This window comes from Nomascus leucogenys, chromosome 1a, assembly GCF_006542625.1.
Source record: "Nomascus leucogenys isolate Asia chromosome 1a, Asia_NLE_v1, whole genome shotgun sequence".
Classification (NCBI taxonomy): domain Eukaryota; kingdom Metazoa; phylum Chordata; class Mammalia; order Primates; family Hylobatidae; genus Nomascus; species Nomascus leucogenys.
The window spans coordinates 46426232-46451933 of record NC_044381.1 but is presented as its reverse complement, the minus strand read 5'-3'; the positions used below and the strand labels follow the sequence as shown (position 1 = coordinate 46451933).

The 25702-nt window shown below is 43.3% G+C and overlaps 1 long non-coding RNA gene across 1 annotated transcript in view; it reads right to left on the bottom strand.

Moving 5' to 3' along the window:
- The window catches only part of LOC115835580, a 106550-nt gene that overhangs the window by 44443 nt on the left and 36405 nt on the right, over window positions 1-25702 (bottom strand). Inside the window, exon 3 of the long non-coding RNA XR_004030625.1 lies at window positions 25433-25578. This is a non-coding gene — a long non-coding RNA (uncharacterized LOC115835580). The remainder of the gene's footprint in view (window positions 1-25432; window positions 25579-25702) is intronic.

Sequence of the window (25702 nt, the reverse complement as noted above, 5' to 3'; positions counted from 1 at the left end):
TAACACTTATGCAACATTTACTATGTACGTGTCAGGCACTGTTTACAAACCTCACATGAGCCATTTCACTTTATCCTCACAAAAACTCTTTCTAGTAGATGCTCTTATCATCCTCACTCTACAGATGAGGAAAGAGTCACAGAGCTTCAAACAGCTTGTCTAGAGTATGCAGCTAGGAAGTTGCTGAGCTGCAACTTGAACCTTCTTCCTGTGCCTAACAACTACACTATTATTCATCTTCAATAATGATTGGAAACAAAAAACTTGAATGGTATATGAACATTCACTGGTAGAGTTGGAATAAGGGAGGAGGAGGAAGGAGGAGGAGGAAGAAGAAAGGAAGAAGAAGAAGAAGAAGAAGAAGAAGAAGAAGAAGAAGAAGAAGAAGAAGAAGAAGAAGAAGAAGAAGAAGAAGAGAGAAGAAGAGAAGAAGAGGAAGAAGAAGAGGAAGGAGAAGGAGAAGGAGAAGAAGGAGAAGGAGAAGGAGAAGGATAAGGAGGAGACGGAGACGGAGACGGAGACGGAGACGGAGACGACGGAGACGACGACGACGACGACGAAGACGAAGACGAAGACGAAGACGAAGACGAAGAAGAAGAAGAAGAAGAAGAAGAAGAACTATATAAGACTCAGTGTAGTCCAGTGGTTAATAGTGTGGGGCTAGGGGTAGGCTTCCTGGGTTCAAATAGAGCTCGACCACGGTGGGACCCGAGGTAAGTTACAAAACCTCTGTGCCTCAATTTCCTCATATGAGATAACACTTATTACTTCAGAGCTGTCATGAGGATTAAATTAGTTAATGTTTTTAAAGCACTTAGAATAGTATCTGGCATACAGTAGGTTCTCAGTATTTGTAGCATGAATAATATTATAGACCATAATGCAACACACTCTATCAGAAAATTATGTTAGCTTTAGAGGAGGCAGAATCAGGGCTAGCTGAGTCATGTGCCCTGAGGCTGGTGCCTACTAATCCAAGCCACCAACAGGCATCAGATTCACATCTGTTTTAACCTCCTGATTCTGAATATTCAGCTAAATCCCTAGTAAGATTCATACTGCTCCAAACAAACCCCTAAACTAGGATCTCCACTAGCACCAAACTTGTCTGTCCAAACTCAAAGCTAAAGACCAGATTTCCATAAATTCCCGTGTGTAGAATTTACGTGTGAGTAACTTCCGCCACAAAAGCGCAACTGATCATAAGCAGTTTCCCCACAAGTCCACCACATTCCTCCTACTCCACTTGGATGTGGGGACCTTCACAATGGCAGGAAGAGAACCCCGGCAGACTGCTGGACTCACCCCAGAGATAGGTGGTCTCTCGGTAGTGATCAGAGTGAGACTCAGGAATAGAGAGGGAAGGGGAGTGAGGCAGGGGCCACATGCAGAGAGTGCTCCCGTGGCTGGATCTAGTGAGATCACCCTTCAAGAAGCCATGCAAACGGCACTACAGGACAGTTAGTCCAGGGGTGCAAAGGGGAAGAATTTATCCTCCGGCTCCTATGTCCCAGGGTCAAATGTTTGCCCCGTGTAGCGTTGCCTCCGCCATGCTTCGTGGCTGTGCATGCATGGACACTGAGCATGATCTATAGTGTTTCATGCCTCATCCCAGGCCAAAGCAAGAGACAGGCATCACAGAAGGGGCTGGGGCAGATCAGGGAACACCAAGGGAAAGTCATTTGGAGCTCTCAGGAGCTGGTTGCCACTGTAATAACTGGAAAAGTAGGTCAGGCCAAGAGGCTATGAATTGTGCATAAGAGGTATCTGATTCTCTACAACCCAGTAGTTCCACTCCCTGGTAGATCCTGGAAAAGAAAAATCTCACACATTTTCACATGGAGACAGGTACTAGAATTTTATTTTATTTCATTTTATTTATTTATTTATTTATTTTTTGAGATGGAGTCTCACTGTCGCCCAGGCTGGAGTGCAGTGGTGCGATCTCAACTCACTACAACCTCTGCCTGCCAGGTTCAGGCAATTCCCTTGCCTCAGCCTCCCAAGTAGCTGGGATTACAGGTGCCTGCCACCACGCCCAGTTCATTTTTGTATTTTTTTGGGGGTAGGGGGAACAGAGTTTCGTTCTTGTTGCCCAGGCTGGAGTGCAATGGCGCGATCTCAGCTTACCGCAACCTCTGCCTCCCAGGTTCAAGCGATTCTCCTGCCTCAGCCTACCTAGTAGCTGGGATTACAGGCATGCGCCACCACGCCCAGCTAATTTTGTATTTTTAGTAGAGATGGGGTTTCTCCATGTTGGTCAGGCTGGTCTCGAACTCCCGACCTCAGGTGATCCACCCGCCTTGGCCTCCCAAAGTGCTGGGATTACAGGCATGAGGCACCACGCCCAGCAGGTACTAGAATTTTCTTGTCGCATTGTTATGTAATAGGAAAGGAGGAGAAGGAAGGGGAGGAGAAAGGGACTACCTAAAGGATCTAAATGTCCACCCATGAGAGAATGGATGACTAATCTGTAGTAAAACAAGCAAATGAAACATTATATAACAATAAAAATGAATTAGAGCTGCAGGTATCAACATGCAAAATCTTACCAACAATGTAAGAATCTTACCAACAAGAATTAGAATTACTAATTCTAATACTATAGGATTAACTCTAGACATAAGATCAAAATATAAAAACAAATTATATTTCCTATAATAGCATTAAGTGGTTAAAAATGCAATTTTTCAGGCCGGGCACGGTGGCTCACACCTGTAATCCCAGCACTTTGGGAGGCCAAGGTGGGCAGATCACCTGAGGTTAGGAGTTTGAGACCAGCCTGGCCAACATGGTGAAACCCCATCTCTACTAAAAATACAAAAATTAGTTGGGCATGGTGGCAGGCACCTGTCATCCCAGCTACTCGGGAGGCTGAAGCAGGAGAATCGCTTGAACCAAGGAGGTGGAGGTTGCAGTGAGCCAAGATTGCACCACTGCACTCCAGCCTGAGAGACAGAGGGAGACTCTGTCTCAAAAAAAAAAAAAAAAAAAAAAAATGCAATTTTCCAAAAATGCAAATTCTCCAGCTCCACCCCAGACCCCAGAAACTCCAGAGGTGCATCCCCGCAATTTGTGTTTTGAGAAATCTTCAAGGTGCTTCTCATGCATGTTAAATTTGGGAAACAATTGCTCTTTAATGAGAACACAATAAATACTATTTAAATTTACCAATCAAAAAAGAAACGTATAAATATATTGTATTAATTTCCAATGGCAACCACCAAAAGACCGGAAAGTGTTAACAGTGACTGCCTCTAGAGACTGATGCTGAGTTTTTGCAGAAGGTGGAGTGTGAGCAAATAAGACTTTTAAAAATTTCATGTCAGGCCAGGTGCGGTGGCTCATGCCTGTAATCCCAGCACTTTGGAGGCTGAAGCGGATAGATCACGAGGTCAGGAGTCTGAGAACAGCCTGGCCAACACGGTGAAACCCCGCCTCTACTAAAATACAAAAAATTAGCCAGGCATGGTGGCAGGCGCCTGTAGTCCCAGCTACTCGGGAGGCTGAGACAGGAGAATTACTTGAACCCGGGAGGCAGAGGGTGCAGTGAGCCAAGATTGCGCCACTGCATTCCAACCTGGCAACAGAGAAAGATTCCATTTCAAAAAAAAAAAAAAAATTTCATGTCATTCTGAACTGTTTGAATTCTTATAGCATGTTAATCTGTGGGGGTTTTTTTGTTTTTTGTTTTGTTTTGTTTTTTTTCTAAAAAGGCATATACTTTTTTAAAACAAGCAGAAGAAAGCTCTCTCTCTTCTCTGTCTTTAGGGAAAGCTCTAGATCTCGTGGAAGCCCCATTACCCAAATCATGATCAGCCAGAGAAGCCTTGACAGTTTGCATAGGTCATATTAAAAAGAAAAGGGCTGGCTGGGTACGGTGGCTCACGCCTGTAATCCCAGCGCTTTGGGAGGCCAAGGCGGGTGGATCACCTGAGGTTAGGAGTTCAAGACCAGCCTGACCAACATGGTGAAACCCTGTCTCTACTAAAAATACAAAAATTGGCTGGGCGTGGTGGTGTGTGCCTTCAGTCCCAGCAACTGGGGAGGCTAAGAGAGAAGAATTGCTTGAACCTGGGAGGAAGAGGTTGCCGTGAGCCGAGATCATGCCACTGCACTCCAGCCTGGATGACATAGTGAGACTCCATCTCAAACAAAAAAAGAAAAGAAAATTGCTTTGGCAACAGTTTACACTGCACATCAACACTACATTCAGACTTTGTTTCAGGCCTCAATTCCTATTTTTTTAACTTTTTACCAAGAATCCTGCCCAACTGAAGGAAACATCAAATGCATTTTTATAGTGAATTCTCAGTATATACAGAGTAAATTTCAATTGTGCAAATGGTAGATATTAACATGCCTTCAGTGAGTAGGATGAATCAAAGGGAAAATACGAAAATAATTGAAAAGTTCTAGAAATGAGATATTTGTCTTCTCTACACAAGAAAAAGTAGCACCCAGTTCCACGTGACTCCTTGTTAACAGAGGCAGTCACCATCCTCCAGCTGTGGTCATCGCCAAAGATGACCGCCATGCTATCAACTCTCCCTGCCTGTATGTACATCCATTCCTTTAATGAGAGGTGGAGTGTACTTCTTTTCCTTTGAATCTGGGCTGGCCCCTTGCTCTGATGGATAAAATATGTCAGAAGTGAAATTTGAACTCAGGAGTTAAGCTGACAGTTTCTACCTCCTTCTTGGAACATTCATTCTTGGAACTCAGGCATCAAATTTTGAGGAAGCCTAAACAACTACACTGCAAGGCCCTACGGGGGAAAACAAAAGTCTTTGGTAAACAGCCCTAGCTCAGCTCCCAGCCAACATGCAGTACCAACTGCCAGACATGTGAGTGAGCTCTCCTGGGTCTTTCTTGCCTGTCGAGCCCTCAGAAGACTGCAGAGTCAGCTGACATCGCATGGAGCAGAAAAACTGACCCCAAATCCATTTCACGCATAAAATTAGGAATAGTAAGATGGCTGTTGTTTTAAGCTACGATATTTTAAATTGGCTTATTCCACAGTAATTGATAGCTGAAACAGAATGTGATATCTAGAAGTGAGATACTGTAACAGAAACCAAAAACATGCAGCATTAGCTTTAAGACTTGGTGGGGCAGGTGGGAGCCAGAAAGGTCTCAAAAAACCACTAAAGGAGACTGGAAGGAGAGTGAGGAAATTGTTATTGGAGGCTGAAGAAAAGGCAACTCATACAATATATTGGTAGAACATTTAACAACACTGTCAAACTGTGAAGCCAATGGAAAAAGAGATGAACCAAAAAAAAGGACTGCTCAGATGGAGAGCAGAATTTAGAAAACACATTGAGAACTCAAGACTCAACAAAAGATTCTCAAAGGAAGAAATGGCCTTAAGGCAAGTATTAAACCCAGGTTGCTGCAAGTAAAATGCAGTGTCAGAGAAAATGTTCAAATCGAAAGTGCAGGCATAAGACCTCAGAAAGATTTGAGACAGTGCCTCAATAACCTTCTTCACTTCCAAGACAAAAGGGCTTCTAAGAATCTTAAGGGATTTGTTCTACAGCATTTTTTATCTCAGTCCAAGGTTTAGATGCTCCTGTCTCAAGAAGAATTCTGAGTGTAGCATTTAGCTAAGGGATTGGAATTATAATTTGATGCACAGGAAACCTATAAGGTTTTTAAAGGAATTATATTAACTTGGTCTAAAAGATACGGAGATGGTTCCAAATGAAAAGAGGTCTCTGGGTCCTTAACGTCTTATAAAGAGAAAGGAGATTGAGATAGTCTCCTACTCAGCTGTAAGCATAGATAATTTCTTATGGAAAAGAACAGGTCACTAGAGAGCTGAGTCAAGAACCACAGAGAACCATGAAAGAGATCCTGATTCAAAAAATGACAACACATGCCTGGCTGGAATTCAGAATTGCTACAAACTAGTTAAAGCTATTGGCCTGTTGTTTTCCCATTTTTTGAATGGGAGCATTTATTGCATTTATCTTGTCCCTTTTTCACATTTTATGTGAGAGGTTGTATACAGGGCAGATAACTTTTCTTTCTAGTTTAGAGGAATTTTCTCTCAAGAAACCACACCAGAGAAGCTGCACTCAAGGATTCCTATCCATGCCTGAAGCTGGTAATATGATCCTGTACTTTGTTTGAGCCAATACCATGATGCTAATATGAGGAGAGGAGATGAGTATATTTTGCATGTGGGAAAGATGTGAATTCTGGAGGTCAGAGGGCAGATTGTGGTAGGTAGTATCTAAAGATGGGGCCCCTGTGCACATGTGTGCCACTCTCACAGTGAGTGGAGTTTTATTTCATCTCCTCTTGAATCTGGGCTGGCTCTATGACTTCTTTGACCAACAGAATTGGTCCAGCCTTAAGTGGACTGCCTTCAAGGGCAGGCTTAAGTGAGTTCAGCCTTCTGAGAACTGACAATTTCTGCTTCCTTCCTTTCGGATGCCTATTCTTAGACTCAAGATGCTATGCTGTTAAAAAAGCCCAAACTACACGTGGAGGAGGCCATATGAAAGAGAACTAAGCCCTAGCTGAGGTCCCAGGCAATGGCCAACACTATACACAGCAATGGCCAGCTCTGTGAATGAGCCCTTTGGGACATTTTAACCCAATCAAGCCCCCAGATTACTGCAGCCCCAGCCAAAATCATATGGAACAGAAGCTTCTTCCAAATGAGCTAAATCAACTTCTAGAACTGGGAAAGATAATAAAATGGTTGTTGTTTTAAGCCGTTAAGTTTTAGGGTGGTTTGTTACTAGTATTAGACAGCTAAAACACAAATCCTGGGCAAGTCTCCAGCAATAAAGCAGTTGTGTGCATTTGATCCCAAAGGGCATCATTTTAAGCTCATTTGCATCATGTAATTGTTTAATTCTTCCTGGGATATAATTGCAAATTATCCAAGTCATGCTTGCAAGCGGATCAAGAAGAAAAAAAATCTTAATTTTATTAACTACTGATTTACCCACATCAATCTGATTTACACACCAACCTTTATTTTGATGCTTCTTCAGATGGAAAAATAAATAAATAATAATAAAGCCCAAGGTCAAAACAGTCAAATAGAAACATTCCATAAGTATTTCTTGAGTTCCTGCTTCCTACTATCACGGACACTTTGCATGGTGCTGAAAATAAAAGAATCTTTGCCCTCAAAGTGCTCACCATATGACAGATAAGAGCAGGCCAGGCTTCAGAGGCTGGCAACTTTACTTTGCCATCACCTTGCCTCTCATACACCAGTCTCCATACTCTGAGCACCCACTAGCTAGCTAATTAGCAGTGACTGCTGTCTATTTCCAGGAACATCTATGTGAGTCCTTAGGATTGTATACAGAGAGGACCCGAGTGCCCCCTAGCCCTTTCTAGGGTCTCTTTCTTGCTCAGATTCTGAGCCGATGGGAGCTAAGGAACGATTTCAAGGGGGAGCTCTGCAGATCCAGTGTTCCAGGTCTTCCATGCCCACCAGCCCTCTGCCCTGGTGCCTGCCGTCACTGTCCTGGCCTTGGACCCCAGTCCACGCTGCTAGACTCTCCTGTAGAAGTCGGGCATGGTGGCTCATGCCTGTAATCCCAGCACTTTTGGAGTCTGAGGCGGGCGGATTGCTTGAGCTCAGGAGTTTGAGACAAGCCTGGGCAACCTGGTGAGACCACGTCTCTACTAAAAATACACAAAATTAGCTGGCGTGGTGGTGCACGCCTGTGGTCCCAGCTACCCTGGAGGCTGACGTGGGAGGATGGTTTAGGCCCAAGATGCAGTGAGCCGAGATCACACCACTGGATTTCAGCCGGGGTCACAGAGCGAGACCTTGTCACAAAAAAAAAAAAAAAAAAAAAATCTCCTGCAGACTTCTAACCTTCATGTGCTGTGGGCCTGTGTCCACACCCCCACCTATTTCCCCCAGGCAGCTTGGCCTCTATCAACCCTTATGTCCAACTTTCAGAGGAAGATCCCACAGCCCTTTCATTTGGATCCCTTGGAACCCCAATCTTTCCTTTATGCCCCAGGACCTGTCCTCCGCTGAGAGTCACAGCACTCTCAAGTGAGGCTGCAGGAGTAGGAGGAGGTGATGTTGGGGTGCCCTGCCCTGGTGGAGGCACAGCCCCACACCGAAGCAGACCCATGCTCCCCTCCTTCACCCAGATCCCTGCTGCTTCACCTGCTACACCCGCCACTCTTCAGAGGTCCTATTGCTATCTGAAATTGTCTTGGGTATTTACCCATTCTCGTTTTTATTGCCTGTCCCCTCTCATGCCCCATGGAAATGGAGATTGCTTGTCTATTTGTTGTCATGTATTTCCAACGCATCATGTGGCACATAGTAGATGTTCAATTAGTATAGTCATTCTTTGCTTAAAGACAGTGATACATTCCGAGAAGTGTGTTGCAAGGCAATTTTGTCACTGTGTGAACGTCATAGCATGTACTTACGCAAACCTAGATGGCACGGCCTACCACACACCGAGGTTATATGGTACAGTTTATTCCTCCTAGGCTACAAACCTGTACAGCAGGTGACTGTGCAGAATACTGTAGGAAACTATTAACACAGTGGAAGGTATTCATGTATCTAAACATATCTAAGCATAGGAAGGGTATAGTAAAAAATGTGGCATGAAAGATCTTTAAAAAGTGGTACACCTGTATAAGACAGGCCTGCTTATGAAAACCTTATGGGACCACCATCATATATTCAGTCCATCATCGACCAAAATGTCCTCAAGGGGCACATGACTGTATATGTTTAATCAATTACTATTTATTCCTCCTTTGTGGTGGTTTTTCTTTCAGGAATTCAATGGTTTTATCCTACAGACCATCAGAGGTCTGTATGGCTACATAGTCTTCCCAGAAGTGTCAGGGAATCTTAGTGTCCCTTGACATGCTGGGGTTCCCAGGGCACTCCATGAACAAATAGAAGGTGGTTGTGTCCAGGATGTGCAGAGGACTCTGTGGAAAGTATGAATCATCAGGCCCTGATAGTTTGAAAGTGACCTTTCACACGGTGCCAAGACACCTCATTACCAAAGAAGAGGTAATTGATGGCACAAAGCAATAGATGGTGTCCAGTAGAATGGATTAGAAGGGGATAGACCATAAACCTCAGCCATGATGCCTAACGAGGAATGTTCTCAGAACTCTGTATGCCCAATCTCAGAACAAGTTAATTAGAATATCTAAATCAAAGGCTAAAATGCGCTTAGAAAATGCTTGCCAAGTGAACTGACATGATTCACTTCGGGTTAAGAACTACTGGCCTAGGCTGGGCATGGTGGCTCACACCTGTAATCCCAGCACTTTGGAAGGCCGAGGTGGGCGGATCTCTTGAGGTCAAGAGTTCGAGACCAGCCTGGCCCACATGGTGAAACCCCATCTTTACTTAAAATACAAAATTTAGCCAGGCATAGTGGCACATGCCTGTAATCCCAGCTACTTGGGAGGCTGAGGCAGGAGATCGCTTGAACCCTGGAGGTGGAAGTTGAAAAAAGAAAAAAAAGGAAAAAAACTACTGACCTAAAGAAATAAAAATTCCTTTTTGATTAGAAGGGGCTAATATTGCTTTGGTGTAGGTACTGGATTGGCAAGAAGACTGTCCTGCATAAATTCATGTCTTTGCAATAGGCTCCTATTAAAATGCACCAGCTTCTCCCAGTCTCCTTGCCTTTATCTTCTAAGGAGGTTATAATGCAAAACCAAACATCAACCAATCTTAGTTTGGTCAAGTCAGGAGAGAAACAGCAGGAGAGAAATAATACAGAGGCTGCATTATTTGCTTTTCCAGTTATTATCCAAACTATGAAATATTTGCATTTTGGGGACTAATAAAAATAACATAATAAAATGAAGATAATATCTTCAATGTTATTATCTTCCAGTATTTTTGTTATTGAAAAATACTGGTGTTTTTCTATTTGCATTTCCAAGTATATACTCACTCAATCTGCCAGAAGCATCCATTTGCCTCTAAGAGGATTTAGAATAATTACATCAGGAATGCACAAAAAGAGTTGATTTTTCTGCTTTGACTACACAAATTGTATTTTTGTGTCTCTAGAAATAGGATCGTTTTGACAATTCTGAAACATCTAAGTGAAGCTTGGCAATACTGATTCTACAGCTTTGCTGTAAGTCATAGGATAGAAAGAATGCAAGATGTGCTGGGCGTGGTGGCTCATGCCTGTAATTCCAGCACTTTGGGAGACCAAGGCAGGCAGATCACAAGGTCAGGAGTTCGAGACCAGCCTGGCCAATATGGTGAAACCCTGTATCTACTAAAAATATAAAAATTAGCTGGGCGTGGTGGCGCACACATGTAATCTCAGCTTCTCAGGAGGGTGAGGCAGAAGAATCGCTTGAACCCGGGAGGCGGAGGTTGCAGCGAGCCGAGATTGTGCCACTGCACTCCAGCCTAGGCAACAGAGTGAGACTCCATCTCAAAAGAAAAAAAAGAAAGAAAGAAAGAAAAAATGCAAGATGTGATGAAAGGAAAACCTCTGATACACAGAAAGGAGAAGAACCTTCCTCTTCTAGCCCAGATGGAACATGGGAGGGGAGAGAGAAAAACAGAGTGAAGAGGTTGGTTGCCAATGTCTTTGATATCTATCCCTTTCTGCAACCTTAGGGTAAACTTGGAAACTCCCAAACCTGTCTTTGGGAAGTGGGTCTTTGTTATACCTCCACAGGAACATCTCCTCCCGCCACCCCAAGGTTATGTCACTTCTTTCATGCAGCCAGATGCCATCTAGCAGGGTGGGGAGAACAGCAGGAAATCTGAAACACTGATAGGTGAAAAACAGGCTCTCTCTCTCTCCTGGGTTTTTCTCCACCCCCAGCACATGAAAGAATTGTAAGGAAATTTAGATGATTGATAATAAACTATAAAATCTGGATTATCATAATATATATCATGGTGATGGGTAGATTTCCATACTCACCACAATTACTAGCCTTTCCTATAATAGGATATTTTCTGGAATGTTCCTCTAATAGAAACTAAGTCATTATCATTATACTTGGATTTTATAACCAAGAATCCCAAAGTCATATTACCAGTCTACTACGCTTTCCCAATGAATCCATCCTTCACGTCTAATTTCTAAATACACTTGTTGTCCACAAGGTGGCCCTAGAAGCAACAGAATACAGTTCACCTCCAGAGCAGCCCGACCGCTAAAAGGACTCAATCCTTTTTGTTTTCCCATTTATAAGCAATTAATTGAGTGAGAACAGAAAAAAAAAAAAAAAGCACAATTAAGCATTGTACTAACAAACTGATAACGCGTCTTCAGTGTTTGTTTTTACCAAACAGAGCAGAACTATGAATCATGTGGCCGCGGAACTGCACACCTTGGCTGTGTATGGCACAGAGGAAACTTGCGTTACCTCCGAGGATGTCTGCCAATTTTTTAAACATGCAAAACCATAGTGTCAGTAAAGGAAAAGTTCCCAGAAGACTCGCAATTGTGCAAATGGTGGTCGGGGGGGGGGAACAAACAGGCATCAGCCATCACAAAATTCCACATTGCCAGATTCCTTGATTGTGGCTTTTAATCAAAACACAGCCAGCTGCCTGTATTTAACGTTAATTGTTAAGCTCCAAGTCTCAGCCAATCATTTTACTTCTGAGCTGGCGCTGTAACAGCAACACAAATATGAAACTCTCTCCCTGACCCAGTTTAGTGTGGGGGGGAGGGGAGAAGAAGACAATGAATAATTAATTCTAGGATTTGGTCAGCTTTCCTGTGAAGAACACATCGCTAGCTTCCTAAAGCAAAACAACATCTGTGCCTGAAAACTTCTCTTGCATCTTCAAGATGAGCTGATGGTGTGTTTATAAACCCCGTAAAAATCCACCTCTTCTCTCTTCCCCCCACCAAAGAGCCATGTTTGCACTTTAAGGAGTGAGTCTTCTGTTTATGATTGGCTAGAGGGGTGGCCACCTTTCTCATGGGGTCCTCTGCTGAGAACTCACTCGGCTGATGATTTCCCTGTTCCTGACCCTTTGTGCAGTTGGAAGGGTTTCTCGCTCCTCCCAGATTGCTAACAGCGCCAAGTATCTAGTCTCCTATTTTTCCTCGGGGAATGGATACCTTAGCCTCCTTTCTCAGTCTGGAATGCAAAGAACGCAGCTTCATTTGAATGAATGGAGAATTATTTTTAGGGAGAAACAATCTCTCACTCCTCTCTCATATTCCTGTTCAATCTTTCTATCTCATAAACCATAAACGACAAGCAGATGTCTAAAAAAGCGTCTGGTTTTTAGAATGCCCCCAGCCACCGGACCTGGGGAGAGGTGTCCTCCTCCAGAGCACACCGAGCAACCTCCCGCAACCAATCTGACTTTGAGTCTGGCTTTGAGGTCTTGTTGCCGGAAAAGGGAGTCCTGAATCCAGACCCCAAGAGAGGGTTCTTGGATCTCACGCAGGAAACAACGTAAGGCGAGTCACAGAGTGCAGTGAGAAGAGAGAGTTGATTGAAAGATACTGAGTTACAGAGTAGGAATCCTCAGAAAGCAAGAGGAGGAACGCTTCGTCTTTGTTTTGTTTTTCTTATATGGGGGTCTTTTCTATGCAATAGCTAAGCTATGTCTATGTGCAGGTGGGCTGACAGCATGGCAAAATTGCTTATTTTTTGCTGACTCAAAGAAAACTCTCCTTGGCATATAGTGTGTAAATACATCAAATCATACCTGTAATTACCTTAGAAGCATGCATTATTATGGATATTGGGACATCTGGACATTCCATTGTCATAGGAGTGTGTCCTTGCAGGTATCATCAAGCTGTTTTCGGAACTGTAAACATCTTAGGGCTGTGGGTTGTGACCAGCAAGGAATGTGCCTTGTTAGTGTCAAGATGGAGCTGAACTTCAAATGACGTGACTCTGACTCTCCTATGTCCTTGTTTCCCTAACAGTCTGACAAGGTTAACCTTCAAGGACCGCATCAGGAATTGGTCACAGTGCTTAGCAACAGGTTTTCTTCACTCTTGTCATTTACTTATAGACGACAGCTAATATTCAGATCTGTGTAGGCAAACCCACAGTTGATTACATTAAATCTCTTCTCTAGCTTGATTTGCATAAGTTGAAATAATCAGAATAGAGAGCGAATGCATAATTGAAAAGAGAAAATATATACTGCGGCTATTTGAAACTAGATGTCGTTGACTTAAGCTTGTAAATTCTGATAGTACTGAATGTACAACTGTTCTAGGCTAACTTTACATTTGAAATGTTAAGAAATGTGAGTTGTGAACTGGAAAGTTAATTAACAAATAAAATCTTAGAATATTGCACTTTGTTATGGCAGCCCTAGAAATAAAATTTAAGAGAAAAGAGAAATTTTTTGACTAACAATAACAACATTTTAATTTTTTTTTTTTTTTTTTTTTTTTGAGACAGAGTTTTGCTCTTATTGCCCAGGCTAGAGTGCAGTGGTGCAATCTCGACTCACTGCAACCTCCGCCTTCCGGTTTCAATCGAGTCTCCTGCCTCAGCCTCCAAAGTCGCTGGGATTACAGGCACCTGCCACCACGCCCAGCTAATTTTTTTGTATTTTTAGTACAGACAGGGTTTCACCATGTTGGTCAGGCTGATCTCAAACTGCTGACCTCGTGATCCATCCACCTCGGACTCCCAAAGTGCTGGGATTACAGGCATGAGCCACCGCGCCTGGCCCCAATATTTTAAATTTTTTAAGAGAAAAACTGTCGAGCGAATGACCTGAATAGTTTGCTGGCATTATTTTACATGAAAACAGAAGCAGTTCCTGCATACCATGTTCTGTTCTAACTCTTGGAAGGAAAAGAATTTAGCCAGTGTTTCCTTTATTTTAGAGCAAAATCTACTCACTGTAAGATCCTCCCCATTATTGCACCCAGGCTCCCAGTTCTCTTTCTTTATAGTGCATATAGGACCCTCCCACCTCCACCCCCTACCCACATTGACTTTATGAAAAAGCAAACCCTGATCTGGCCAGGCGCAGTGGCTCACGCCTGTAATCCCAGCACTTTGGGAGGCCAATGCAGCCAGATCAGGAGGCCAAGAGAGCGAGAGTATCCTGGCCAACATGGTGAAACCTCATCTCTACTAAAAATACAAAAATTAGCTGGGCATGGTGGCTCAAGCCTGTAGTCCCAGCTCCTCGGGAGGCTGAGGCAGGAGAATCGCTTGAACCCAGGAGGCAGAGGTTGCAGTGAGCCGAGATTACGCCACTGCCTGCCAGCCTGGTTACAGAGCAAGATTGCACCTCAAAAAAAAAAAAAAAAAAAAAAAGCAAAGCCTGAAAAAAAAAATCCACCATGCACCGCAAAGACACAGAGACCCTGCTGCTAAGCAATGTCACTTTGTAGACCAGGCATATGCAGTCCTTCATTTTATTAATTTTACCTTGCCTTGCTGTTCCCATCACCTGGGGTCTCAAAAAGAAAGGAAAAAAGCAAGTGGGTATGGCAACAATGACTTGGATCCCTAGAGTATACACCTCCCACCCCCTCACCCCCAATACTTCCCATTTAATTCTCAAAAGCAGAGGCAGCACCAGGCCTAGGGTGCCCGGCTCTAGCAAAAGCAGAAAGCACTACAGATGAGGTCAATCTGAGAGGCAGTTTTCATCCCGGCCTCAGGCATGGTTATAAAATGTTTGTAATTTGGAAAACGTGGATGGCTGATGTGTAGCAAGGGCAATAAATGCTTTTCTCCCACAGTTGTTGTGGAGCTCCATTCTCCCAGCCAACCCTGAGCGGACTTGCTCCTTCCCTAGGATGACAGTATTCTTTCGTCACAGAATGTCTGTAAGAATGAATGTGCAGAGTACATTTTTTAAGGTAAATGTCCTAAATGTGTGTTTGAAATCAACATTTTCAAGCTATCAAAAATAAGAGTTAAGTTGTTCAAGTTTAAGAGTAAACAAGGATTTATAACAACATTGGTGAGAACTTCCTTTCTATTGCCTTACATTAAGTCAAACAGTGATCATTTTTTCAATATCCACCTCACTTAAGGAGATAGGAATGATTGCTCCTTCTTTTTTACAGATGAGAAAACTGAGGCTTCACCAGGTGAAGCAACTTGCCCAAGGACATGCCACTAGAAAGAAGTGACCTGTGATTCAAGCACAGGCAATCTATTACAGAAAACCCCACTCTTCACTGCCCCGCTGTGCTGTCTTCCAAAGAGCATGAATAACTAGACTGGATATTTACAGACTATTTTTCTTCAACAGGCAAGATGGACAAAACTGTTCAGAAATGGTTGTTTGTGCCTATCTGAAGGACTTCCTGCCCTAGCAACATTTGGTCCACATCCCTAAGCTCTTCTTTGCTTTGACTCAATTTATCTTCCAAAGCCGAAGTCACAACAGGATGATCTTCCTTCAGAGAACCCCCAGAAAGTTGTGTTTTCATCAGCCAGAAATTCCAGAGAACTTGGAGGGAAAATCCTGAGGATTTCAGAACAAACTAAGCAGCTAAAATAGAGATTCCGGGAGACCTTTCTGACAAACAAGTGTGAGGTGTTTGCTGCTCTGCCCTGTGTTGCTTGAAGAGAATGCTGTGCCCGGCTCTTTTAGCTCTAAGAACCAAGGACTCAATAAGTTGATGTGAGTGAGGGAGGCCATTGCAGGACACCAGGGAACAGCCATACTCATGAAGAGAGAGAAACCCAGATATATCCTAGAGACAGCAGATGTCTGCAGACTGTTTCCTCCTCCTGAGAAGTTCCTGGGCACCTCCCAGCCTTGCACCTTGCAGCTTGTTTCAGATCATGTAACTGAGTTCTAGCCAATCCCAGTCCTGATCCTTAGAAACATCCCTTCAGCTCCTGCTTCCCAGTCTTAAAATCTTGGGCACCATACATTCCAAGTAGTGTAGCTACAAGAAGGAGGCAGCCCTACTCATATTGGAATTTGCATGAGCAACAGATAAATCTTGATTATGTTAAGCCACTGAGATTTCAGGATGAATTTGTTACAGGAGCATAATCTAATCTATCCTGACTTCAGTGCAGGGCAAAGTAATCACCTAGAAGGTTACTGAAAAATATATTTCCATTCTATTATAAAGATACATGCACACATATGTTCATTGCTACACTACTGACAATAGCAAAGACATGGAATCAACGTGAATGTCCATCAATGATAGACTGGATAAAGGAAATGTGGTACATATACACCATGGAATACTGTGCAGCCATAAAAGGGAACGAGATCATGTCCTTTGCAGGGACATAGAGCTGGAAGCCGTTATTCTCATCAAACTAACACAGGAACAGAAAACCAAACACCACATGTTCTCACTTATAAATGGGAGCTAAATGATAAGAACACATGGACACATTGTGGGGAACAATACAAATTAGGACCTGTGGTTGGGGAGGGAGAACATCAGGAAGAATAGTTATTGGATGCTGGGCTTAATACCTAGGTGATGGGTTGACCTGTGCAGCAAACCACCATGGCACACGTTTACCTATGTAACAGACCTGCACATCCCGCACATGTACCCTGGAACTTACAAGTTAAAGAAAATAAGAAAAATTTTTTTAAAAAGAAAGTTACTTTAAATATATATATATAGAGAGAGAGAGATTTCTAGATTGTCCTCCCTGATGAATTTCTTGGGCCACAAGAATGAGGGAACGGGCTAAATTTGAGGCGGGTACCATAGGGCTGATGTGTGTGGTACAAAAGAAAAAGAAAAAATATCTAAGATAGAAGCTGTACGATTTTTGTGATGGTTTGGAGGCGGCATTGGAGAAAGAGAAAAAGAAAAAAAGTAAAGAACAGAACAGAACAGAACAGAACAGAAAAGAAAAGAATAGAACAGAACAGAACAGAAAAGAAAAAAGAAAAGGAAAGGAAGGGAAAGGACAGGAAAGGAAAGGACAGGACAGGACAGGACAGGACAGGACAGGAAAGGAAAGGGGGAGGGAGGGGAGGGAGGGAGGGAGGGAGGGAGGGAGGGAAGGAAGGAAGGAAGGAAGGAAGGAAGGAAGGAAGGAAGGAAGGAAGGAAGGAAGGAAGGAAGAAAGGAAGGAAGAAAAGAAATGGAAGGAAGGAAGGCAGGCAAAAATGACCCAAGGCTTCCAGCTCAAGAGCCTGAAAAAATAATGAGACTGTGGGAGTCTGCCAAGTTATTTTTCGAGGGAAGGAGGAGTTTGACCTCAGGATGCCGGCGATGCAAGCTGGAGTGCATCTGTGCAGCTGGAAATGCCCTCCGGGATGTGAGGAAGGCAGGTTTGCCGATGAGGGACTGGGCTGGGACTCCTCCACGATGTCTGGGCTCCCGGAGCAGTGAGCACACAGAAAAAGGCCAGGAGGTGAAGGCCCGAGCACAGGGGGATGGCAGCAGCCAAGACTCCGAGAAGGTACGAGAAAAGGAGCAGGAATGAGAGTATTTGGAGCACACAGTGCCAATGGTTACAGAAAGCAGCCACAGGGTGGGGAAGGGTCGCGAAGAGGCCCCTCGCCCAGCTTTGGTTTAACCCTACCTGCTTTTCATCCAATGCTAACCTCATCAGCACCTCACTGACCACTTGCCCCATCTGTGCCAGGCTCCTGCCCAGAATGCCTTCTCCTTGCCTCCCCTCTCCCTAAATCAAAGCCCAGAACAAGCTCCGCTCCCATCCTTGAATTCTGGATAGCCCTCATGGTGCCGTCTCTGGACTGACACAGGTTTTGTCTCGGTGGTTAATTTCTGTCTTTCCCAGTAAAGGGGAGAGGAAAATATCTTTACAAATTTATACTCTGCTTTTAGCCAAATAGGAGAAGGGAAGAGAGCTTTTCTTGTATCTGCTTCCTCTCCACTGTCTTCAGCTCAATATAATCCTTATGCCAAAATGGCATAATTGGGAGTGAAATATTTTGCTGCCCTACACAGGGAAGAGTGTGCTCTTGGGCAAGGCAGCTGTCTGTAGATGAGGCCATCCCGAAGGAACCGAGAGCTGAGAACTGTCTGCTGACATCACCTCCAGTAGCACGGGCAGCAGATCCTCCGTGAATGGGGATGTGGGTGGTGCATCTCCAGCCCACTATACATCCCCTCCATTTCTTATCCGGTGCTTTGAATTTTAGGATCTCAGCTCACATGAGTGAAGCTCGTATTTTGTCCTGGGTTCCCAGGGAGTCTCCAGCGGTGACTCCTTTCCTGGGTTGTGTGACCAATAACCTGGCCCAGCTCACCATTCCCTAAAGGGCTTCCATCTTCATCCAGCAGCCAGCAGGGCTCCTCCAGCAGCTCCTGGCTTATTCCCAGTAAGTACTGGGTGGGAATAATGAAACTGCCCAAGTTTGTCAACAAGTCCCAGGCTGCAAGTCTGGGGCAGAAGGAGCTACTTGCTCAGCAGGGTGGGTATATGAGGGAGAAGGAGGAAACCTTTCTTCTTCCAAGCCCAAGCCCTAGGAGGGCTGAGCTGAACTAGAAATGACAAGCACTCCGGTCATGTCTGAAAATGCACAGATGGAATTTTAAGCACATAAAATGTTGAATCGCTAGTGCCAAAAGCCAGCTTTAGCAACAGATCTCTGCTGGCCCTCTGAGGGCAATGGGAACAGGTAAGCCAATGTCTCAGCAACGTGATGTTTGTCTACTCTTGTGCCTGGAGCAATGTGGCTCCTTAGAAAGAACCTATGGAAATTTCTTCATGAGAGGAAGATGATACAGGGGATGAGAGAAAAACCTAATGTCCTTTGCAGTTGGTTCCTCTTTGCCCATCCAAATCTAAGAGAAAGACTCTTATTTCCTTCCCCATGGCCCTCTCTAGGTGTCTAGACCCAGACTCCACTCTCCATCTGGGGAAAATGGAAGCAGAGATTCTACACTTGGGTTACGTCAAATGAGGACTAAAAAGGCTCAGAGTCCAAACATGTGACATTCCTGCTGAACGGATATCAGAATGAGCTGTGAAGTTGTGACCGTTATCAAAATGAGGTCCTCACCAGAAGCCAATGGGAAGTGTGATCACATTGTTCCACTATACGGGTGGCTGTCAGATGCTTCTTAGCTCCTACATGGATGCTGGTGATTGATGATGTTGGCTCCAGGGGAAGGCTGGTGATTTTTGAGTTTTGATGGCACTCCTATACGTAGGGTTCACTAGGGCCTCATGCTTTCCCTACAAACCTTACGAAGTTCTCTCCTTTTCCACTTCTCTGTCCAGGAAGTTTGTTTGTTTGTTTTTTGTGGGGGGTTTTTCCCCCTAGTGGAAAAAAGAAGAGGAAAGTTTGGTTCTCATATTATTTGTGTTCTCCCAAATCTACTGTATTGCCCAAGGTGCACAAGAGTGTTGCCCTCTTTATTTTGTATATCATTCTAAGAGCCTCTTCTTTTAAAACATGAAAGTTAAGGGGAAAAACATCATTTCCCTCTGGCTCTGGCCTCACCTTTCTGTGCAGTGATGGTATTGGATGCCCCAGCTGTTTCTCAAATTAGGCAGCAGTGGGAAAGGGGCACATAGTAATGGGGACTCTGGGGGAAAAGCACATCCATTAACTTGAAAAGAGGATCCTGGCTGCATGCAGTGGCTCATGCCTGTAATTCCGGAACTAAGCCAGGAGCTGCTGGAGGAGCCCTGCTGGCTGCTGGGTGAAGATGGAAGCCCTTTAGGGAATGGTGAGCTGGACCAGGTTATTGGTCCTTTGGGAGGCCAAGGTAGGAGGATTGCTTGAGCCCAAGAGTTTGAGACCAGCCTGTGCAGCATAGCAAGACTCCATCTCTACATTTTTTTTTTAATTAGTAGGGCATAGTGGTGTGCTCCTGTAGTCCTAGCTACTTGGGAGGCTAAGGCAGTAGTATCGCTTGAGCTCAGAAGTTCGAGAGGAAGTGAGCTATGATCACACCACTGTACTTCCAGCCTAGACAACAGAACCAGACCCTATGTCTAAAAACAAACAAACAAACAAAACCATGAAGAGAGAATCCCACCACTTTGAAAGTGTCTGAGTCAGTAATTGTCATATACCTCTCTGCATAGTTCCCAAAATAACAGTCATTTTAGACCAATCAAGGTTTTCTTTGCACAGCCTATCCTAGCCTGAGGAGAGCCTCCAAGAAGGGCCCTACATCCTATCAGTCACCAAGATGACCGGCTGCCATCTTGAAGGTTCTCCAACATGGAGTCTTGTGCCCCCGGTTTGAGTGGACAAGAGTCACCCTGCTGACCTTGCTGCCACAGCAGAAAGGAGTGGCTCCAGGAAGGAACTGACCCAGGGAAATTTGGACCCAGTCACAGACCGTGCAGGGGGACCACAAATAATGCTGTCTTTCTCCCCTGAGCTGAACACCATTGAATATCTTCTCTTTCGCATTAAAGAATAATAATAAATAAAAGCAAAACCATTCTTCAGTGGAAGATGCACAGCCTAAACTAAATTAAAATTGCACCTCTGTCCCCAGCTTTACCTTGGTGCATTTACTTTAACTCTCTAAATCTTTGTGTTCTGCAAAACAGAGCTGCTAATCCCAGCTACACAGAGTCAATTCCAACAGTGAATGCAGTGCTGGCTCTTTCCCCCATGCATATGGGAAAAGACACATGGGTTGTTCTGTCAGAGCATGACTCTTAAATTAACCACTCGCCAACTGCTGCCCCACTTTACAACCAAACAATGCCATCCACCCACACTGTCAACCTTCTGAGGGCAAACTGAAACCATAGCAAAGCTCACAAACCAAGAAATAGCTCCTGATTCCTTTTCCAAAGTCAAAAAAAAAAAAAATTGCAGGCTTGCTTCCCCCTCCTGCATATCCCCAGACGGTGCACAATGTACCGGCTCTCAGTTGCCTTGCCTCCCACTTCTCTGCTCCTCCAGCACAGCTCCTGCCTCTTCCCGGCTCTTTATTTGAGATGTTTCCCATTTTCTCTAAATTATAGCATGCAGTGCATTGGGAGCAAAGAATGTGCCCTTTTGTGCCATGCTAAGTACCTAGAACATTGTAAATAACTTCTTAAATTATAAAACCCAGAGTGGTCCAGAAAAATGTGTAAGAAATTCTGGTTCCATGAGCAGATTTATGCATTTACCGTTCTTTGAGCTCGTCTCTTATTCTGGTGTACTTTTAAAAGGAAGACACATTGGGGCTCCAAGGAACACACAAGCAAGTGTATATAGGTATACACTTGTACATCTGTTGGCAGAGGAAAGCCATCTCTCAATATCCATCACCAGGTGATTTCACTAAGTCTCCTGATAAATAATCACAGGAACAATTGTATCATTTCCCACTTACTATCACCAGAGTACCCTGAGGTATTTGAGCAATTGACCTCTGTAAGGGCAGGTATAGCATCTCATTCCTTTTTGCATCCCACTTTCATTGCACTGTGCCTGGCACACAGTAAGCACACAAAACACTATGGTTGAATTGAATGAGCCATAACTTGCCATAGTGCACTGTACTTAGAATGTTCACATATGGATTGAGTGGCTAAGCAGTTGGTAGAAATACTGTTATTGCTCTCCAGCTGGGAGCAGCTTTAAGTGGCCCAACTTGAGAAGTGACTTTGTGCCTTCACTTTTGAAAGTAGAGGGAATGTCTCCAAGAAGGAGAAAAAAGAAAAGAGAAATAGCAGATGATAATAAATACAGGAGAGCCACATACCCACAGAAGGGACATTGTCTACAGAGTTTGAGGGTCAAATTGAATATCCTTTCCTGAGACTTCTGTGAAATACCAAAATTGTTCCATCCCTGGAAGGAAGGAGCCTGAATATTTTATATGTCAAAGATATTGTACCAGGCTGGTGGGCATCTATAGTCCCAGCTATCCAGGAGGTTGAGGTGGGAGGGTCACTTGAGTCCAGGAGATCAAGGCCATGGTGCACTATGATCATGCAGTCCAGCCTGAACAACATAGCAAGATCTCATCTCTACAAAAAGAAAAGATATGCTGAACCAGGCTAGCCAACTCCAAGGTTCAATGATTTTGATTCCCCAGGATGATTTCCTAGTGTTCAGTGTTAGTGTATTAGTTTGCTGAGGCTGCCATAACAAAGTACCACAAACTAGGCAACTTAAAAAACAGAAATTTATTTCTTCACAATCTGGAGGCTAGCTCTCTGAGATCAAGGTGTTGGCAGGTTAGTTTCATCTGGGGTTTCTCTCCTTGGCTTGTAGATGGCCATCTTCTTCATGTATCTTCCCATGATCTCTGTGTGTGTGTTTATGTTCACATTCCTTGTTCTCATAGGAACAACAGTCATATTGGATTAGGGACCACCCAGTATGACCTCTAATTATCTATTTCAAGACCCTATCCCCAAATACAGTCATATTCTGAGGTACTGGGGTAAGGACATAAATATATAAAACTTGGAGGGATACAATTCAGCCAGTTAGTGCTCCATAACTAATTGCTGAACTACTACTGTATGTATGCCTACAAAATCCTAGCAACCAACCTGTGTCAAAAGCAAGCCTTTGGCTACCACCAAGAATCCTAATTTTAATAAAGTGACAACTTGGTGAAGACATTGCAATGATATAAATAATAATCCATTCATTTAATAACAGAATATTACTCAGATGTACTGACAATGGAGATCAAATTTCTACCACCTAGAAAATGAATATACTGATTAGATGTATAGACACTAATGACTCTATTTTCAGTACTAAAGAGAACACTGATAGTCTATGATGTGATCTGGCAATAGAGATACACAAAATACCTCTATTGAATACTCCTAATCAACCACTTACAAAAAGCAAGGAGCTGGGTGATTGTGTATGTAATACTTTTGAACATTTTTGCATATCTTATTAATATAATGAGTTGACTGTTTGCTCCTAATGTTGCTGGACAAAGTGGCGAAAGAGAATGATACATCTTAGAAATTCAAATTGCTAGCTCAAGAGCCACATAAATGACCTGAAAGCTTCTTTTGTGTCCTGAAAAATACCCTTAACCTCTGCAGCTGCAGAGCTGAGATTGCTGAAAACCAAATGCAGAATCTCATCCTGAAATTGGCTGAATTATGCATGTTAACATGCATTAACAGAATGTTGGTAAAATTTGGATGTTACTATGGTTTAAATGTATGTGTCCTTCCAAAATTCATATGTTGGAACTTAAGCTACAAGTTGATGATATTAATAGGTGGGGGTCTTTGCAGATAACATGAACCTATACGTAAAATACCCAAAAGAATGCACCAAAAAAAAAAAAAAATCTGTTAGAACAGAAGGCACAGTCCCTGTGGACTGGGGAAAATGTATTGGCAAACCATGTATCTGATAAGAAGTTAATATCCAAAATTAAATGAACAAATGAATTTAGCAAAGTCACAAGATACAATATCAATATACAAAGATTAGCAACATTTCTTACAACCTAGCTGAAAAAGAAATCAAGACAATAATTTCATTTATGATAGCATTAAAAAATACTTAGGAATAAATTTAACCAAGGAAGTGAGATGTTTATATGCTGAAAACTATAAAACATTGATGAAAGAAACTGAAGATGGCACAAGTAAATTGGAAGATATTTCATGCTCATGGATTGAAAGAATTAATATTGTTAAAATGTCCATACTACCCAGAGCAACATACATATTCAACACGATCCCTATCAAAATCCCAATGGCATTCTTCACAGAAACAGAAAAACAATCCTATAATTCATATGGAAACACAAAATACCCTGAATAGTCAAAACAATTCTGAAAAAGAAAAAACAAAATTGTGGACATTATACTTCCTGATTTAAAATCACGTTACAAAACTATTTTGATCAAAACAGTATGATACTGGCATAAAAGCAGTCCCATAAAACAGAGAAAGTGTATAGAGAGAGCCTCAAGAAATGAATCCAAACATATATAGTCAACTAATTTTTGACAAGGGTACCAAAAGAACACAATGGGGAAAGGACAGTCCCTTCAATAAACAGTGCTGGGAAAACTGGATTTCCAAATGCAAAGGAATGAAATTGGACTGTCATCTTACACCGTACACAAAAATCAACTCAAAATGGATAAAAGTGGCCAGCTGTGGTGGCTCACGCCTGTAATAGCAACACTTTGGGAGGGCAGATCACAAGGTCAGGAGATCAAGACCATCCTGGCTAACACGGTGAAACCCCGTTTCTACTAAAAATACAAAAAATTAGCCGGGCGTGGTGGTGCACCTGCAGTCTCAGCTACTTGGGAGGCTGAGGCAGGAGAATGGCGTGCACCTGGGAGGCGGAGCTTGCAGTGAACCAAGATTGCGCCACTGCACTCCAGCCTGGGCAACAGAGCGAGACTCGGTCTCGAAAAAAACAAAAACAAAGGATAAAAGACCTAAATGTAAGATCTGAAGCTACTAAATGCCTAGAAGAAAATATAGAGAAAAATCTGAATATTGGCCTTGGTGATTAATTTTCAAATATCACACCAAAAGCTCAGGCTACAAAAGCAAAAATAAATAAATAGGACTACATCAAACTAAAAAGTTTATGCACAGTAAACAAATAACAAAATAAAATGGCAGCCTGTCGACTGGGAAAAATGTATTTGCAAACCATATATGTGGTATGGAGTTAATATTCAAAATGCACAAGGAACTCACAGAACTCAACAGTAGAAAAACAACTTAATTTTAATATGGGCAAAAGACCTGAACAGACACTTCTCCAAAGGAGACATAAAAATTGCCAACAGGTATAATAATATTCTATATAGTAGAGTATTATTCAGCCTTAAAAAAGAAAGAGATAGGCTGGGCGTGGTGGCTCAAGCCTATAATCCCAGCACTTTGGGAGACCAAGGCAGGTGGATTGCTTGAGCTCAGTAGTTCAAGATCGGCCTGGGCAGCATGGCAAAATTCCATCTCCACAAAAAGTTTAAAAAATTAGTGGGGCATAGTGGCCTGTGACTGCAATCCCAGCTACTCAGAAGGCCGAGGTGGGAGGATCACCTAAGCCAGGGAGGCTGAGGCTGCAGTGAACTGTGATTACACTACTGCACTACAGCCTGGGTGAAAGAGTGAGACCCTGTCTCAAGAACAAACAAAGAAAAAGAAAGAAAAAGAAACAAAGAAAGATCCAGGCAAAGTGGCTTATGCCTGTAATACCAGCACTTTGGGCAGCTGAAGCAGAAGGATCACTTGAGCCCAGAAGTTCAAGACCATCCATGGCAATATAGCAAGACCTCATCTCTACCAAAAATTTAAAAATTAGTCAGGTGTGGTGGTGGCATGTCTGTGGTCCGAGCTACTCAGGAGGCTGAAGTGGGAGGATTGCTTGGGTGCGGGATGTTGAAGCTGCAGTGAGCCGTGGTCACACTACCACACTCCAGCCTGGGCAACAAAACAAGACTCTGTCTCAAAACAAAAAAATTTAAAAGCAGGAGATTGTGTCATTTACCACAACATGGAAGAAACTGAAAGTCAGTAAGCTAAGTGAAATAAGCCAGACACAGAAAGAAAAATATGCATTATCTCCTCACTTACATGTAGAATCTAAAAGAAAAAGGAAAAAGACGACTGGATGTGGTGACTCACTCTTGTAATCTCAGTACTTTGGAAGGCAGAGGCAGGCAGATCACTCGAGCCCAGGAGTTCGAGACCAGCCTTGGCAACATGGCAAAACCTCATCTCTACAAAAAAAAAAATAAAAGATTAGTTGGGCATGCAGGGGGTGGGCCTATAGTCCAAGGTGCTCAAGAGACTGGGGTGGGAGAGTTGATTGAGCCCAGGAGGTCAAGGCTGCAGTGAGCCGTG